Source organism: Triticum dicoccoides, chromosome 5B (genome assembly GCF_002162155.2).
Source record: "Triticum dicoccoides isolate Atlit2015 ecotype Zavitan chromosome 5B, WEW_v2.0, whole genome shotgun sequence".
NCBI classification, from domain to species: Eukaryota; Viridiplantae; Streptophyta; class Magnoliopsida; order Poales; family Poaceae; genus Triticum; species Triticum dicoccoides.
This window is the reverse complement of record NC_041389.1, coordinates 93280111-93299669: the sequence shown is the minus strand read 5'-3', so window position 1 is coordinate 93299669 and position 19559 is coordinate 93280111.

Here is a 19559-nt window from a genome sequence, read left to right as displayed (position 1 = left end):
GCTAGAACTCATGCTTGAGCTGGATGGTGATTTTTTGGGAGGAATGTGAAGTGTGTGGGTGCAGGAATAAGTGGAGGGGGGCCACCATGGGCCCACGAGGCAGGGGGCGCGCCCAGGGGTGTAGGGCGCGCCCCTGATCCTCGTGGCCAGGTGCCAGCTCCCCTTGTTGTGTTCTTAGTGCTAGATATTCTCAAATATTCCACAAAAAATCATATTAAATTTGCAAGGCATTTGGAGAACTTTTATTTTTGGGGTATTTTTTATTGCATCAATAATTCAGAAAACAGACAGAAAATAATATTTTTACTTTATTTAATCTAAATAACAGAAGGTAAAAGGAGTGTACAGAAGGTTGTGCCTTCTAACTTCATCCATCTCATGCTCCATCAAAAGGAATCCACTAACAAGGTTGATCAAGTCTTGTTAACAAACTCAGTCCGAATAACATGGAACCGGAGAAATTTCGAATAACACTAGGTACCTCAACGGGGATATGCACGTCCCCAATAATAAGAATATCATATTTCTTCTTGACACTAGGAAGAGGAAATTCAAAACCTCCAATAATAATTGATGGAATTTTTCCAATAGAATTGATACTGTGAACTCGGAGTTGTTTCCTCGGAAAGTGTACCGTATACTCATTTCCATTAATATGAAAAGTGACATTGCCTTTGTTGCAATCAATAACAGCCCCTACAGTATTCAAAATGGGTCTACCAAGGATAATCGACATACTATCGTCCTCGGGAATATCAAGAATAACAAAGTCCGTTAAGATAGTGACGTTTGCAACTACAACAGGCACATCCTCACAAATACCGACAGGTATAGCAGTTGATTTATCAGCCATTTGCAAAGATATTTCAATAGGTGTCAACTTATTCAATTCAAGTCTACGATATAAGGAGAGAGGCATAACAGTAACACCGGCTCCAAGATCACATAAAGCAGTTTTAACATAGTTTCTTTTAATGGAGCACAGTATAGTTGGTAATCCTGGATCTCCAAGTTTCTTAGGTATTCCACCTTTAAAAGTGTAATTAGCAAGCATGGTGGAAATTTCAGCTTCCGGTATCTTTATTTTATTTGTAATAATATCTTTCATGTACTTAGCATAAGGATTCACTTTAAGCATATCAGTCAAACGCATACGCAAAAAGATAGGTCTAATCATTTCAGCAAAGCGCTCAAAATCCTCATCATCCTTTTTCTTGGATGGCTTAGGAGGAAAAGACATGGGTTTTTGAACCCACGGTTCTCTTTCTTTACCGTGCTTCCTAGCAACAAAATCTCTCTTATCATAACGTTGATTCTTTGATTGTGGGTTATCAAGATCAACAGCAGGTTCAATCTCTACATCATTATTATTGCTAGGTTGAGCATCAACATGAACATTATCATTAACATTATCACTAGGTTCATGTTCATCTGCAGATTGTGTTTCAGCATCAGAAATAGAAATATCATTAGGATTCTCAGGTTTGTCTACAACAGGTTCACTAGAAGCATGCAAAGTCCTATCATTTTTCTTTTTCTTTGTTTTAGAAGGACTAGGTGCCTCTAAATTATTTCTATGAGAATCTTGCTTAATTATCTTAGGGTGGCCTTCAGGATACAAAGGTTCCTGAGTCATTTTACCAGTTCTAGTGGACATTCTAACAACAAAATCATGTTTATTATTTTATTCATCGAGCAAATCACTTTGAGCATTAAGTACTTGTTCTGCTTGAGTGGTAACCATAGAAGCATATTTACTAATGAGTTTAAGTTCACCTTTGACTCTAGCCATATAATCACTCAAGTGTCCAATCATGTAAGCATTACTCTTTGATTCTCTAACAACGTAAGCATTGAAATTTTCTTGTCTAGCCATAAAGTCATCAAATTCATCCAAGCATTGGCCAGCAAACTTAGTAGACGGGATTTCAACTTTATCATATCTATAGAGAGAATTTACCTTTACTACCTATGTCGGGTTATCAAGACCATGTACTTCTTCAACATGTGGTATATTAAGGCCATGTATTTCTTCGACAGGAGGTAAATTCTTAACATCTTCAGCTATAATACCATTTTTTCATAGATTTCTTTGCCTCTTGCATATCTTCTGGACTGAGAAATAGAACTCCCCTTTTCTTCGGAGCTGGTTCAGGAATTGGATCAGGAATTGGCTCAGGAAGTGTCCAATTGTTTTCATTAGTCAACATATTATTCAATAGCAATTCAGCTTGGTCGACTGTTCTTTCCTGAAAACACAACCAGCACAACTATCCAAGTGGTCCTTGGAAGCATCAGTTAGTCCATTATAAAAGATATCAAGTATTTAATTTTTCTTAAGAGGGTGATCAGGCAAAGCACTAAGTAACCGAAGAAGCCTCCCCCAAGCTTGTGAGAAACCCTCTTCTTCAATTTGCACAAAATTATATATTTCCCTTAAGACAGCTTGTTTCTTATGAGTAGGGAAATATTTAGCAGAGAAGTAATAAATCATATCCCGGGGACTATGCACACAACCAGGATCAAGAGAATTAAACCAAGTTTTATCATCTCCCTTTAATGAGAATGGAAATATCTTTAGGATATAATAGTAGCGGGATTTCTCATCATTAGTGAACAGGGTGGCTATATCATTTAATTTAGTAAGAGGTGCTACTACAGTTTCAGATTCATAGCCATAAAAAGGATCAGATTCAACCAAAGTATATCTCAGGATCAACAGAGAAATCATAATCCTTATCAGTAACAAAGATAGGTGAAGTAGCAAAAGCAGGGTCATAGTTCATTCTAGCATTCGGAGTTTTCTGTTTCAGTTTAGCTAATAACTTCTTAAGATCGGATCTATGATTGCAAGCAAGAAAATCTCTAGCATTTTCTTCATCCATAACATAACCCTCAGGAACAATAGGCAATTCATATTTAGGGGGAGAACCTTCATCATCACTATCTTCAAAAATTTCATTTTCAATAATTTCATGCATATGCGAGCCACTCAGCATTTTCATTATGGTCTTCTCCTCTCGACCCCCAAAGGAAAGGAAAGAAATAAAACTATTTACACGGGAAAGCTCCCAACAAGCAAAAGAAGAACGAGAAATATTTTTGGGTTTTCTTTTAGTTGTTACTACAAGCATGGAAATTAAACTTACTAATTTTTTGGTTTTCTTAAGGTTTATCAAACACACAAGTCGAAAGCTAGAAAAAGAAATTAAACTAGCATGGATAGTACAATGAAAAAGTATGAACACTGACAACTAGAATGAGTGTGTGAACATGAATGTAATGTCGGTGAGAAATACGTACTCCCCCAAGCTTAGGCTTTTGGCCTAAGTTGGTCTATGCCGATGGATCACGGCTACTCTCCCCGGTGTACTAAGGAGTGTCATCATACTGCCACTGGCTGGCGATCTGCTCTAGATCCCACTGATAAGATGATGGACGATAAGGGTCCAGTGGTGGTTCTGGCTCAGGCTCTGGAGCTGATGTCTGGCCTCAGTGCGCGTACACGGCCGACGGCAAGACGAGGTAACGGCATGCAGTTAAATAAAACAAAGAAGGCACATGCAAGATAATAACCTCATTGTGTTTCTTATTAAATCTTAGGTTATATAGAAGCATATTATCATCATTGTTAACAATAAACTCATGTGCTACCATGCTCTTATAATCTAGAAAAGTAGGGGGCAGCAGTATCTCCTCTTTCTCATAATGCCTAATAGGTATCTCGAAATGTTTAGCAAGGCGTGCAGCATAGATACCTCCAAAGATGGGGCCCTTTGTACGGTTCAGGCTTAATCATTTAGCAATAACGGCACCCATACTAAAAGAGTTATCACGAAATAAGGCATGGAACAAAATAATGATATCATGAACACTAAGGTTTCCACAGTTTCCGCGACCAATTAAGCATCAAATAGAAAATATGGCAAAGTAGCATAAAACAGGAAAATGTATGATAGTGATACTTGCATCAGAAACCTTCCTCGATTCCCCTACAGTAATAGTATCAATAAAACCATCCACATCTTTACGATGTGGTGTCACGCCCAATATGCAATACTATCATAAAGAGACTCGAAGGTCCCACCAAGGATACAACCGCATATTGATACGCTTTTGCAAGGTGGATATCATTACATCAACATTACATAATAGATGGGGATACATACAAAAGGCATACAATGCCACACGAATACCACATCATCTTACATAAGAGCACCATCCGACTACGGATGAAACACAAACAGAAACTCAGACGACATCCACCCTGCTAACCCAGGCTGCCAACCTGGAACCTATCCCCTGATCGAAGACGAAGCAGAAGAAGAACTCCCAAGTAAGCAAACATCGCTCTCGCGTCATGATCAGCGCAAAACCTATACCTGCAACTGTTGTTGTAGTAATCTGTGAGTCACGAGAACTCAGCAATCCCATTACCATGGGTGTTGGGGATATAACTATTTGTAAGCCGCCCAGGAGGGGCCGGGTTACGCAAAGAAGGTTTACCAAAAAGAAGCCCAAGGCCAAGCATGAAGATGGCGGTTCAATAAAGGGCTTAAGGCCCACAGGCAACTTAAGGCCCGTTGTAGTAAACCGCCATAATGGCATGACTTGTATCATAAGGTATATTTAACTAGTCACCGAGCCGGATACTGTTTATAAGCCGGCCGGGACTCTGTAAGCCGTAGGGCGTCAACCCGTGTATATAAGGGGACGACCTGATGGCGGCTTAGGGCAAGAAAACAACTCATCGAGAACCGTGCATAGCATATCTCGCTCCCTGGTCATCGAAACATCAATACCAACCCAACTAGACGTAGGGCTTACCTTCACCATAAGGGGCCGAACTAGTATAAACCCTCTTGTGTCCTTTCAAGCTTCCTAGTTGCGATGGCTCCACAACTAAGTCCTTTCACGAGGACATCTGACGTGACAATTCCACGACAGTTGGCGCCCACCGTGGGGCCAGCGCACGATGGATTTGAGTTCTTGAAGGGCAACTTCGAAGGGCTCAAGGGATATGTAACGGGCCGGATGACCAAGAGTCGTCGCGGCAAGATCTACATTGACGATGAAGGCTGCGGCCCCGACGCCGGCTCAATTGAGTACGGGTACCGGGTCCCCTTCGGCGGAATCCACGTATTCATCGGCCGGATCGGAGAGCCGGGACCTGAGCCGGACAGCGGCACCGACATCACCGAGACGGCTCAGCGTGCGACGAAGACCCGGGCTCAACCCGTCATGAAGCGTGCTTTCGTGGGCTGCATCCACGGAGTGGAACTTTCTAAGGGATCTGAAGATGATGGTGAGACGGCCGTCCTCTCAGACGGTGATTCGTCCGCCGGTTCAACGGATTTGTTGTATCAGGTGCAAGACGGCGTGCTGGGGGCTGTTCCTATGGCATCAGTATTCCGGACCCCTATGAGCCGCCAAGATGGGCAGGAATCTTCATGGCTGGGACTCAGCCCAGCACTAACTCTACGGCTGCTGCAGCGATAACATCCGGAATAGGGACAGCCGGGGCAGGTGGCCCTGTGCGCCCGCCGGCTCAGGTGCTGATAGAGCTCATGGACAAACTTACGGCCCCGTTAACCGCCACGGTGATCCCGACGAACAAAGATGAGCATGATGCGGAGGTGGCATGGGTGCGTGAGGAGATAACACAGGCCAAGGAGGCCTTGGCAGCTGAGGATACTAGACTAGCTACAGAGCGGGTGGCTCTCGACGCCCGGGCACAGTGGTTGCAGTCAGAAGCTTACCAGCTCACGATGAGCTTAAACACGTCCAATGAGGTAATGAGGAGGCGACACCAGAAAACCCAATCTCGTTTGCCTCCGAATTATGACCCTCGGGTTCTTTTTGCTACACCCGGAGACGGCCCAAGTAACCCGCCGGAGGCCAATCAGCTTATGACAGCCGGAACAGGAGGGCCGACTCAGCCTAGGGAGATGGTACCACCTCACGTGAGCATGCCACCGCCGTGTTATGTGCTGGTTCCACCGGGTCACTTTTCCAACCCCATGGAGAACTTAATCGCAACTTCAACGCGTTTGGCGGCTCTTCCTATGGACGGTGATGACCCGGCGACAGTGGAGACCCGGAGAGTCAGAGAACTACTCCAGACGGCCTTAGCTCAGCAGGAGACCTATTCTTATAGTCGGGACAGGATTCATTCAACTCCCCCGCCTTGGTTAGCACCGCCTTGCCAGAACCGGAGCCCGAGTTACAGCAGGCACATGGAGTCGGAAGCTTTGTCAAGCAACGCCCAACACCATAACCAGCCTGGTGGCTATAACCCGGTACAAGACCGAATACATCAGGAGAACGAGCGGGCGGCTCAGCTAGCGGCTCAACAGGCGGCTTATCAGGATGTCCCAGAGTATCCAACGACTTCTGTTGAGGCGGGAGTAGCCACTAGAACCGTTGGTGTTCCTTCCCTGGTTCTGGCTTTGCGTAATGTGCGGTAGCCCAAGGACTTCAAGGGACCTTGAAAGGTGCCGAATTACACGGCCGACTTGCAGCCCGGAGCATGGATTGAGAGTTATGAGATGGCCATGGAGCTGTTGGAAGTCAGTGACGCGGCGATGGCTAAATATTTCACCATGATGTTAGATGGAACGGCCCGGTCTTGGTTAAAAGGTTTGCCACCCAATTCCATTGGTTCATGGGAAGAATTAGAAGCCCGTTTCATCCAGAACTTCAAAGACACCTGTAAGCAATCTATGTCGATCATGGACTTGACGAATTGTAAGCAGGCGGAAGGTGAACCCACCACCCATTGGGTGCGCCGGGTCAAGGAGATAATTCATTCATCTGACAAGATGGATGCCGATTCTGCAGTCCTTATGTTGGAGAAGAATTGCAGCTTTGAGCCGCTGAGGCATATACTGGGGCGCCTTAAGCGTGACTGCAATCATATGGGTACGCTGATGGCGGCTTTAGTCAAATATGCCAATTCTGATAGTACCAAGGATCCCGCGTCTGACGATGAGAAGACAGGGAAGGGAAAAAGTACCGGCAATGGAAAGGGTCAACAGCATAACCCGGGGAACCAAAGCGGCACTAAGCGCAAGGCGGACGGTAACCCGGAGTTTGTGTCCAATGCCAATGCGCGGGGTAACAATAAGAGATATAAGGGTAAGCCACCTCGGTCCGGCGGGTCAGGCCCATCTCTTGAGCAGCTACTCAATGAGCCCTACCCGAAACACGGCACCCGGGAGCACCCCGCCACACACCTATGGAAGGATTGCGCGATCATGAAGGCATTTAAAAATTCCAACACCTTCGATGGAAGTCATGGATCTGGCGGTGGCTTTCATGGCCCGGGCAGTGGCTCAAATTCCGGCTTTCAGTGGCATCCAGGTGGTAATAATGAGCAACAGTCTGGTCAAGGAGGGCAGCAGCAGCAGCAGTCGGGCTGTCAAAGTCATCCAAAACAGTTGAGTGGTGGACAGTATCACGTGTTTACCACTAGTTTATGCAAACGTGACCAGAAGGTTCATAAGAGGGCCGTGAATTCTGTTGAGCCGGCAATTCCTTGTTATTTGAGGTGGTCAGAACAGCCCATTATATGGAGCAGAGAGGATCACACTCCACGGGTCGATAATCCGGGTCAATTAGCCTTGGTGGTAGCACCCCAGGTTGGTGGATATAAGTTCACTAAGGTGCTCATGGACGGTGGTAGCAGCATCAATATCCTCTACTACGAGACCTTTCAGCGCATGGTATTGACTGAGAAGAATTTGAGAACATCCAATACTGTTTTCCATGGGGTGGTTCCGGGTAAGTCGGCTTACCCAGTCGGTAAGATTGAATTGGAGGTGGCCTTTGGAGATGAGCACGACTCTAGGGCTGAGAAATTAATGTTTGAAGTGGTTAAAATCAGAAGTCCATATCACGCTCTGTTTGGGTGACTGGCTTATGCTAAATTTATGGCACGACCATGTTACGTTTACTTACAGCTCAAGATGCCGGGTTACAAGGGCACCATTACTGTGCATGGGAGTCAAAAGGTGGCCTTAGAATGCGAAGAAGGTGACGCGGCTTATGCTGAGTCTGCCTGTGCTACGGAGGAGCTCAAATTTTATCAAGACAATGTTGACCCGGCGGATATGACCTCCCTCAAGAAACCAACTACTGAGCATGACCCGGCGTTGAAGTTTAAATCAGCCGCTGAGACAAAGCTTGTTGACTTTACCCCAGGAGATGCTTCTAAGCAGTTCAGTATCAGTGCCAATTTGGATCCTAAATAGGAAAGCGTGCTCATCGAGTTCATCCGTGAGAACCGGGACATCTTTGCATGGAAACCTTCTGACATGCCGGGTGTACCGAGGGAACTCGCTGAGCACACTCTCAATATTGATCCAAAGTATAAGCCGGTCAGGCAGTTTCTCCGATGGTTCAACGAGGAGAGACGGAAGGCTATTGGGGATGAGGTTGCCCGGCTCTTAGCGGACGGGTTTATTGTTGAAGTTTTTCACCCGGAGTGGTTGGCTAACCCGGTGTTAGTACTCAAGAAGAACGACACTTGGCGGATGTGTGTGGATTACACAGACTTAAACAAGGCTTGTCCGGCTGATCCCTTTGCTCTCCCCCGTATTGATCAAATTATTGATGCTACGGCAGGTTGTGAACGTTTGAGCTTCTTGGGTGCTTACTCTGGTTATCATCAGATCAAGACGGCAGTTAAGGACCAGGAGAAGACGGCTTTCATCACTCCGTTTGGAGCCTTCTATTATGTATCTATGCCGTTTGGACTAAAAAGTGCCCAGGCGACTTATCAGCGGTGTGTGCAGAACTATTTGCACGATCAAATTGGGCGTAATGTTCATGCTTACGTGGATGACATTGTGGTGAAGTCCAGAGAAAAGGAAACCTTGATATCTGACTTGAAAGCGACCTTTGATAATCTCCGGGTTTATAAGATGATGCTTAACCCGGCCAAGTGTGTGTTTGGTGTGCCTGCAGACAAGCTCTTAGGTTTTCTGGTGTCAAACAGAGGCATTGAAGCTACTCCAGAGAAGATTAAGGCGATTACCTCTCTGGCTAAGCCGGCGTGCATCAATGATGTTCAGCGACTGGCAGGTCATGTTGCCGCTTTAAGCCGGTTCATAAGCCGGTTAGGTGAGAAGGCCCTTCCATTATATCAGATGATGAAGAAAACTAACACTTTCATCTAGAGTGATGCTGCGGATGCTGCCTTTGAAGACTTGAAGAGGAAATTGTCTGAGCCACCGGTTCTTGCGGCTCCCATTGACAGAGAGTCGTTGCTGTTATATGTGGCTGCTAATTCACGAGCGGTCAGTGTTGCCATCATGGTGGAGCATAAGGAGGCTGGCGAGGATCATCCAGTTCAACGGCCGGTTTATTACGTCAGTGAGGTACTCATTGAGTCCAAACAAAGGTATCCACATTGGCAGAAACTCGTTTATGGAGTGTTTATGGCCAACCGGAAGTTGAAGCAGTACTTTCACAGTCATCCTATAACTATGGTAAGTTCTGCCCCTTTGGGAGACATCATCCAGAATAGGGAGGCCACGGGACGAGTCACCAAGTGGGCTATCGAGCTTGGGCCTCATGGTTTGAAGTACATGCCACGTACTGCTATTAAGTCTCAGGCTTTGGTGGACTTTATCAATGATTGGACAGAGTTGCAGGCACCTGAGGAGAAGCCAGATAACACATATTGGACTATTCACTTTGACGGGTCCAGGCAGCTAGAAGGCTCGGGGGCTTGAATTGTTTTAACTTCCCCTCGAGGTGACAAATTTTGTTATGTACTCCGGCTTATGTTCCCATGTACTAACAATGCAGCTAAGTACGAGGCCTTACTTCATGGTCTTCGGATGGCCAAGGATATGAACTTAAGCCGGGTAAGGTGCCTGGGCGACTCAGATCTCGTCGCTTAGCAGGTGTCAGGCAAGTGGGATTCCAAGGATCCTCTCATGGCGGCTTATCGTCGTGAAGTAGATGCCATGGCTGGTCACTTCAAGGGTTATCAAGTGGAGCACATTGACCGAAGGAAGAATGAGGCAGCTGATGCTTTAAGCTGGCTGGGATCCCAACGTAAGCTGGTGCTGCCTAACACCTTTCTTGATGTTTTACATAATCCTTCTGTCAAGGTGCCTACCGAGGAAGAGCTAGCAGTGCCAGACCCGGAGGCACAACTGGTGGCGGCTCTTCATGTCATCCCGGATTGGACAGTGCCCTATTTGGCTTACATGACCCGGGGTGAGTTACCTGAGGATGAGACCTTGGCAAGACAAATTGTCAGGCGTTCCAAATCTATGACGATTGTTAACGGCGAGTTGCACTATCTAAGTGTCACTGGGGCGTTTCAACGCTGTGTGTCGCCTGTACAGGGACAAGAGATACTTCGTGAGATTCATGAAGGAGATTTTGGTCATCATGCCGGCTCAAAATGGTGAGGTTGCAGCAGTGACTAAGCATATATGGTGGCTAACCTACGCAAATGAGAGCGAGAAGAGAAGCAAACAGAACGGTCGTGAAGCTAGCAATGATCAAGAAGTGATCCTGAAACTACTTATGTTCAAACATAACCCAAAACCCGTGTTCACTTCCCGGACTCCACCAAAAAGAGACCATCACGGCTACACACGCGGTTGATGTGTTTTAATTCGAATCTGGTGTCAAGTTCTCTACAACCGAACATTAATAAATCCCCATCTTCCACATAACCGCGGGCACAGCTCTCGAAAGTTTATACCCTGCAGGGGTGTCCCAACTTAGCCCATCACAAGCTCTCACGGTCAATGAAGGATATTCCTTCTCCCAGGAAGACCCGATCAGCCTCGGAATCCCGGTTTACAAGACATTTCGACAATGGTAAAACAAGACCAGCAAAACCGCCCGATGTGTTGACAATCCCGATAGGAGCTGCACATATCTCGTTCTCAGGGCAACACTGGATGAGACTAGCTACGAGTAAAATCGGCCCTCAAGTTTCCCCGAGGTGCCCCCGCAGTCAGCTCGGTTCGGACCAGCACTTAGATAAGAACTAGCCCGGGGGGGCTAAAATAAAGATGACCCTCGGGAGCACGACTCCCAGGGGAAAAGTATAGGTGGTGGTGAGGCAAATGGTAAAACCAAGGTTGGGCCCTGCTGGAGGAGTTTTATTCAAAGCGAACTGTCAAGGGGGTCCCATAAATCACCCAACCGTGTAAGGAACGCAAAATCAAGGAACATAACACCGGTATGACAGAAACTAGGGCGGCACGAGCGGAACAAAACACCAGGCATAAGGCTGAGCCTTCCACCCTTTACCAAGTATATAGATGCATTAATTAAATAAGAGATATTGTGATATCCCAACATAATCCTGTCCACCATGGAGCAATCTTCAACTTCACCTGCAACTAATAACGCTATAAGAGGGGCTGAGCAAAAGCAGTAACATAGCCAAACAACGGTTTGCTAGGAAGGGTGAAAAGGTTAGAGGCTGACATGGCAATTTGGGGAGGCTTGAAGAACAAGTGATAGGAAGCGCAGCATAGCGATAGAACAAAGCAACTAGCATAGCAATGATAGTAATGAGATCCAAGGTGACGGTCATCTTGCCTGAAATCCCGCTAGTAAGAAGAACGAGTCCATGAAGAAGACGAACGGATGAAGCCGAACCAAGCGTAGACGAACGAATCCTCACGATGGCAACAAAACAGGAACTATCGAGAAGAAGCACACAACATGGTAAAGACACCACACATAAACATGACATGATGCTCAACCAAGTATGATGCAAGACAAGATTACATGAAGCTACTCATGGCAAGAGATGGTGCATACAAGAACAACACATCAAAGCAATGTTAAATGAGTCCGGAAACAACATATAACAATTCTGGTAAGTCCTCATATGCAAATTTTAGAAATTGGTCCAGAACTGAATAAACCTTATGTTCAAGTTGTTAAACAGCAATTTAAGATGCACCAAGATGATCTACACAAAATTCTAGTCAAGTTACATATAAAGTTCATTTAATTCGGAGCTACGGCCTAAAAGATATGAGCAAAACAAGTTAAACATGGCATTGATGCAAAATGCATACAAACATCAAGCAAACACTCTCAAACAAGGATGCAACATGATAATATGAAACTTCATGCAAAATCAAGAAAGTTTCGTATAGAGCACACTCAAAACGGAGCAACGGTTCAACAGATACACTCCAAACAAGATATGACAACAATCTGTCCAAAACAGCAACTAGGCATCTTGCAAACATCTAAACAACATGCTACAGCACCTCAACATGATAAAAAAAGGCATGCGCGTGAAGTACAGGTAAAGCATGACAAAACATGAACACTGAGCTATCTCCAGAAAACACTAGAACATGCTCAAAAGGACATGGCAATATTGCAAATAATAACAGTTTCGCAGACTTAGCAGAAATCACTGGACCTGGCAGAAATAACATCAGGTTGCAATGTTTAGAGTTATCAAACAACATGTTACAGGAACTTAACATGGCAAACCAAGGCATTTCATGCTAATACTAAATACAAAGAACAAAACTCCCTTACTGAACTTATTCCGAGGATCAACAGAAAAGATGGTAGCATCCATGCAAACATGGCAAGTGATATGACAGATTCAGACATGGCAGGAACAATGATAAGTAGGCATGTTGGTGAGCTTGTACCACTCACCACAGAGCAATACATGGCACGACAAGGTGACCAACAGTAATATGACATATTTATGAAGCTACGCATGGCAAGAGCAAGTTCATAGGGTGCATGTATCACTAGCAAAGCTCATGGAAAAACTGAACTTAATGTTAACAGGCTGACAGCAACATTATTTAGCAATTTGAGAGTAAGCTTACAACAAGCTACAGCAGGCTATAAATGCAACCAGGGGCATTGCTGGATAGAGCATGACATGAGTAACAAAACATCCTTAGTGAACATCTCCATATTATGCATAGAATGACTTGTATCAGCAGGTTTATATAGCATCATGATATAGCAGATTCAACCTAGCAAAACATCAACAGCAAGTACCCTACTTCACGAGCTCGATGCACTCACTACAAGACTCATAAAAACACATGGATTACACCACCGTAAAGATGGCATGATGTAGCTCAAAACTCATGTAGACATCAAGCTCATAAGATGCACACACAAAATGCGATGAAAAAGACAAAACAACAAGTTCTGTTAATAGACGGCAGATTAACATCATATAGCACTCTTGCAATGACGATTAGGACATCAATATGGACTCAAACAAGCATGGCATAATGTAACAAAATGAAGAGCATCTCCCAATGAACATTTCGATATATTACACGCACAAAATGGAGTAGCACAGAAGAAGTAATGGCATGATGAACATAGCACCAGAATGCAAATATTTTAGGGACAGTGGAATTTTTACCCTCCGAAAAGTCCACGCGGGACGGAGCGGTACGGGCTGGGCGTTTGGATCACGGGACGGGTGGATCTGATCCACCCGCCCGGATCTGGCCGGAGCGGCGACCGGAGACGGCGACGGCGACCGGAGGTGACGACGGCGGAGGTCGGCGACGAGGGGGCGGAGAGGCAAGGCGGCGGCGTGAGGCGCGGCTTCGGCGGAGGAGCTCACCGGTGGCGGGGCGGAGCGACGCGGCGGTGGCAGACCGGCGAAGGGCGGCGACGGGCGGTCGGCGGCGCGGCAGCGCCGGACGGCGGCGGGGAGGCGCCGGCGGCGGAGGTCGGGCGGCGACCGGCGGGACCCGGCGGGGTGGCGGGGCGGCGAGCCGCGGGCTCGGGCGCGGGGCAGCGCCCGCAAGGAGCGGCGGCAGCAAGATGGGCCCCGCGGGCCGGCTGCGGGTTGCGGCAGGCCACGCGGGTGGGGAGAAGAGAGGAGACCGGCGGGCTGACATGGCAGGCGGCGATTGGGCGAGGGGGCGGCGGCGGACATGTCCGGCGGCGGAGGAAAAGTCCGGCGACGCTAGGGGAAGAAGTCTAGGGTTTTCATTCACGAATTTGGAGGGGAGGCACCTATTTATAGGTAGAGGGAGCTAGGATAGTCCAAATCGGGAGCGGTTTTGGCCCACACGATCATGATCCAATGACCGAGAGCATCGAGGGGGTTTGGATGGGCTCATGGGTTGTGGTGAAGAGGGTCTGGGCTGCAAAAAGAGAGGGGTTTCGCGCTACGTGGTTAACCGTTGGGGCGTCAAACGGACTCCGAATGCGACAAAAATTGATAGGCGGTCTACCTACTCTAAAACAACACCGCACGCCAAGTTTCATCCCATTCCGAAAACATTTCCCCCCGCTCATGAAACAAGGTCTGAGAGGTGCGACGGGAGCGTGCGAGTGTGGCTGGACTTAGAACGGACAACGAAGAGAACCGGGGAAACCCGAACGGATGCAAGTTTTGAAAAACATGCAGATGAAATGCAGATGATGACATGGCAAAATGCAACACGCAAGCAAATGACATGGCAACAACGACGAGTAGCTAGAAGACACCTGGCGCATCAGTTCCGGGGTGTTACAACTCTCCTCCACTAACAAGAGATCTTGTCCCGAGATCTTAGGAACGAGACGGAAGAGAAAGAGGAAGAGGTGACGTAAGAACGCAAGAGAAAAGGTGAACAAAGACGAGAGCACTCGGGTAGAAAGAGAAAAGGCGAATATGACAAGAATCAAATGCTCATGGAAAAAAATAGACTCTGAAACCACTCCGGTTAGACAAGGCAGAAAAGAATAAGCATGAAAGAATTTGGACAGCACTCCAGCTGAAAATGGAAGGAATAGAACATGAACTCCACAAGATGGGATGGCACTTGATGAGATGAACAATGCAAAGCGTCCGGAAGAATTGAAATAGAATGAAAAGAACTTAGAAGGAAGGATTGAATGGAGTTGTTGAGAAAATCAACAACGAAAGAATAAGCTTGTTGTGGACTTCTCAAAAACAACTCAAAACTTGAGGTGAAATTATACCACAACCAAAAGTTTGAATAGCTGAGAAGAATGAAGAAATGCAAAACTTCACTTCAGGAGAAAACAGAGAATTAATTGCACTTCGAGAGCAAGAAGGAAAGATACTTGAATTCCTCCAACAAAGTCTTGATGAACTCTTGAAGAATGAATTAAATCATGAAGAACCACCGTGAAGAACTCCGGCGACAAAAGGATGGTGATATAGAATGAAGGAAGAAAGAATAAGATGAGCCTTGCGATGATTTAGATGGAGGTTCTGACGAAATGGCCGAGGAAATTTGAACTTCGGAAAAGAAAAGATGAAAACACTTGGAACTAGAATTTATTCATCAAGAACAAACTCTGAAGGAAGGGATTACTCACTTGGATGAAATAAGAATAAGATTTATTGTATGCTTATCCTTCATCAAATTAAATTGATAACAAGCAATGGATTTTGCATACTACTTATTCTTCTTGAAAGGGATTGAGAAGTGACATATCGCAAACTTGAGAAGGTCTTCATGAACCACCGGTAGGATTGAAAAGAACGAATGAATTAAAATGATAATCAAGGAAAAAGAATCTTGAACGAACCACCTTAAGAATTCGAAAATTACTGATGAAAGAGACTGAATCATCGGGAAGAATTAGAAGAACCAATATGCTAGAGGGGATTTAGATGCAAAAGAACAAAGAGATCATGAGCGGATTAAAGAACACTTGAACGAAGCACCGGGATAATTGGATAACGGTAGCTGAAATGTGAGGACAAAGAATTTTTCTGGAATGATGACCTCTGGTGAAAAGAAACGGAAAAAAACTCCTGAAATACTCCGGATGGTTAAGAAAAGAATATCTGACAAATGGAATAATTCACGAGGATAACATGAAGCTAGAACCACGAAACTTCGAGAGAACAGACAAGATTTAGGGGAAAAACTCTTCTTCGGTCTTCAAATGATGATGAGAAACACCACCAAAATTGTTAAGGCACTCTGGGGGAACAAAAAGCGAAGAGGTTGAGGCAACAATGAAAATGATTTGAAATTGATCTTGGAAAAGATCTGACTGATGAAATCCATTCTTACGTCACCCTTTGAAAAGAATTTGAGAATAACTCCGGCAGAATTAGAAGAGTCAAGTAAGATCCTGGGAAAAGACCTGTGGGTTAGGGCCCACTAAAGAGAAAAACACCGTTGGAAAGGGATGTTGAACAGATAGATGATGCACCGGAACAATTGAAATATTTGAATGAGGTGAAAACCTCGACTTAATTGGAACACAGACGAATCTCCTGAGATGTCTTCCGAACTCCAGAATGATTGAATGGTGAGAGGAAAACGAGCAAGGAGAACACTTGATCCAAGGAAAAGAATGTGATCAACCCGAAAAACTTGAATTGAGTGCACCGGAAAAAGAAAGGGATGAATAATGATGAACGAGACGAGAATTCACCGGTTGAAATAATTGAGGGAAGACTGAAGAGGCTCCACACGAATGACATTGATGCTCAAAAGAGACTCAGGATCCATGAAGAAGAGGGTGGGAGGGCGGGAAAACAAAGGCAACTTGGAAGGGGAAACTGACGAATATCTTGAAGAGAAAACACTGGTTGAAATCATTGAAGAAAGAAAGCAAAGACTTTGCACGAGTAGGATGGATACTCGATTACGGACTTCGGCTCTGAGAAGAAAAAGGGCGAGTGGGTGGGAAAAGAAGACAACTGAGGATTGAACTTGGCAAAGATTAAGAGGCTCGAGTCAACTTGATGGGAAATGCACCGGATGAAAAGAGCTAAGGAACAACGATCGGAAAACCTGCATGATCCTAAAGAAAATTATGAAGGGGAAGAGGAGTAATTCAAAACACCTACATCAAGATTCCTCACCGGAGCGACGGAGGGACTGAGGAGTAAAAATAATTCCTACTCTCCAATATAACTAAACTCCGAAAACGGTTTTCTTCTAGACTTGACAATGGCTGACTACACGATCAATCAAGGGGGCTCCTATGGTCGGTCGAGGCTCTGATACCAACTTGTCACGCCCAATATGCGATACTATCCTAAAGAGACTCGAAGGTCCCACCAAGGATAGAACCGCATATTGATACGCTTTTGCAAGGTGGATATCATTACATCAACATTACATAATAGATGGGGATACATACAAAAGGCATACAATGCCACACGAATACCACATCATCTTACATAAGAGCACCATCCGGCTATGGATGAAACACAAACAGAAACTCAGATGACATCCACCCTACCTGGAACCTATCCCCTGATCAAAGACGAAGCAGAAGAAGAATTCCAAAGTAAGCAAACATCGCTCTCGCGACATGATCATCGCAAAACCTGTACCTGCAACTATTGTTGTAGTAATCTGTGAGCGACGAGGACTCAGCAATCCCATTACCATGGGTATCAAGACTAGCAAAGCTTAACGGCAAAGGAAGGAGTAAAGTGGTGAGATTGCAGCAGCGACTAAGCATATATGGTGGCTAACCTACGCAAATGAGAGCAAGAAGAGAAGCAAACGGAACGGTCGTGAAGCTAGCAATGATCAAGAAGTGATCCTGAAACTACTTATGTTCAAACATAACCCAAAGCCCGTGTTCACTTCCCGGACTCCGCCGAAAAGAGACCATCACGGCTACACACATGGTTGATGCGTTTTAATTCGAATCTGGTGTCAAGTTCTCTACAACCGGACATTAACAAATTCCCATCTGCCACATAACCGCGGGCACGGCTCTTGAAAGTTTATAACCTGCAGGGGTGTCCCAACTGAGCCCATCACAAGCTGTCATGGTCAATGAAGGATATTCATTCTCCCAGGAAGACCCGATCAGTCTCGGAATCCTGGTTTACAAGACATTTCGACAATGGTAAAACAAGACCAGCAAAGCCGCCCGATGTGCCGACAATCTCGATAGGAGCTGCACATATCTCGTTCTCAGGGCAACACCGGATGAGACTAGCTACGAGTAAAACCAACCCTCAAGTTTCCCCGAGGTGGCCCCGCAAGAAGCTCGGTTCGGACCAGCACTTAGAGAAGCACTGGCCTGGGGGGGCTAAAATAAAGATGACCCTCGGGAGCATGAATCCCAAGGGAAAAGTATGGTGGTGGTGAGGCAAATGGTAAAACCAAGGTTGGGCCTTGCTGGAGGAGTTTTATTCAAAGTGAACTGTCAAGGGGGTCCCATAAATCACCCAACCGCGTAAGGAACGCAAAATCAAGGAACATAACACTAGTATGATGGAAACTAGGGCGGCAAGAGCGGAACAAAACACCAGTCATAAGGCCGAGCCTTCCACCCTTTACCAAGTATATAGATGCATTAATTAAATAAGATATATTGTGATATACCAACATAATCCTGTCCACCATTGAGCAATCTTCAACTTCACCTGCAACTAACAACGTATAAGAGGGGCTGAGCAAAAGAGGTAACATAGCCAAACAACGGTTTCCTAGGAAGGGTGAAAAGGTTAGAGGCTGACATGGCAATTTGGGGAGGCTTGAAGAACAAGTGATAGGAAGCGCAGCATAGCGATAGAACGAAGCAACCATCATAGCAATGATAGTAATGAGATCCAAGGTGACGGTCATATTGCCTGAAATCCCGCTAGGAAGAAGAACGAGTCCATGAAGAAGACGAACGGATGAAGCCGAACCAAGCGTAGACGAACGAATCCTCACGATCGCAGCGAAACAGGAACTATCGAGAAGAAGCACACAACATGGTAAACACACCACACATAAACATGACATGATGCTCAACCAAGTATGATGTAAGACAAGACTACATGAAGCTACTCATGGCAAGAGATGATGCATACAAGAACAACACATCAAAGCAATGTTAAATGAGGCCGGAAACAACATATAACAATTCTGGTAAGTCCTCATATGCAAATTTTAGAAATTGGTCCAGGACTGAATAAATATTATGTTCAAGTTATTAAACAGCAAGTTAAGATGCACCAAGATGATCTACACGAAATTCTAGTCAAGTTACGTATAAAGTTCATTTAATTCGGAGCTACGGTCTAGAAGATATGAGCAAAACAAGTTAAACATGGCATTGATGCAAAATGCATACAAACATCAAGCAAACACTCTCAAACACGGATGCAACATGATAATATGAAACTTCATGCAAAATCAAGCAAGTTTCATATAGAGCACACTCAAAACGGAGCAACGGTTCAACACATACACTCCAAACAAGATATGACAACAATCTGTCCAAAACAGCAACTAGGCATCTTGCAAACATCTAAACAACATGCTACATCACCTCAACATGATAACAAAAGGCATGGGAGTGAAGTACAGGTAAACCATGACAAAACATGAACACTGAGCTATCTCAAGAAAACAATATAACATGCTCAAAAGGACATGGCAAGATTACAAATAATAACAGTTTCACAGACTTGACAGAAATCACTGGACATGGCAGAAATAACATCAGGTTGCAATGTTTAGAGTTATGAAAGAACATGTTACAAGAACTTAACAAGGCAAACAAAGGCATGGATTGCTAATACTAAAGACAAAGAACAAAACTCCCTTACTGAACTTATTCCAAAGATCAATAGA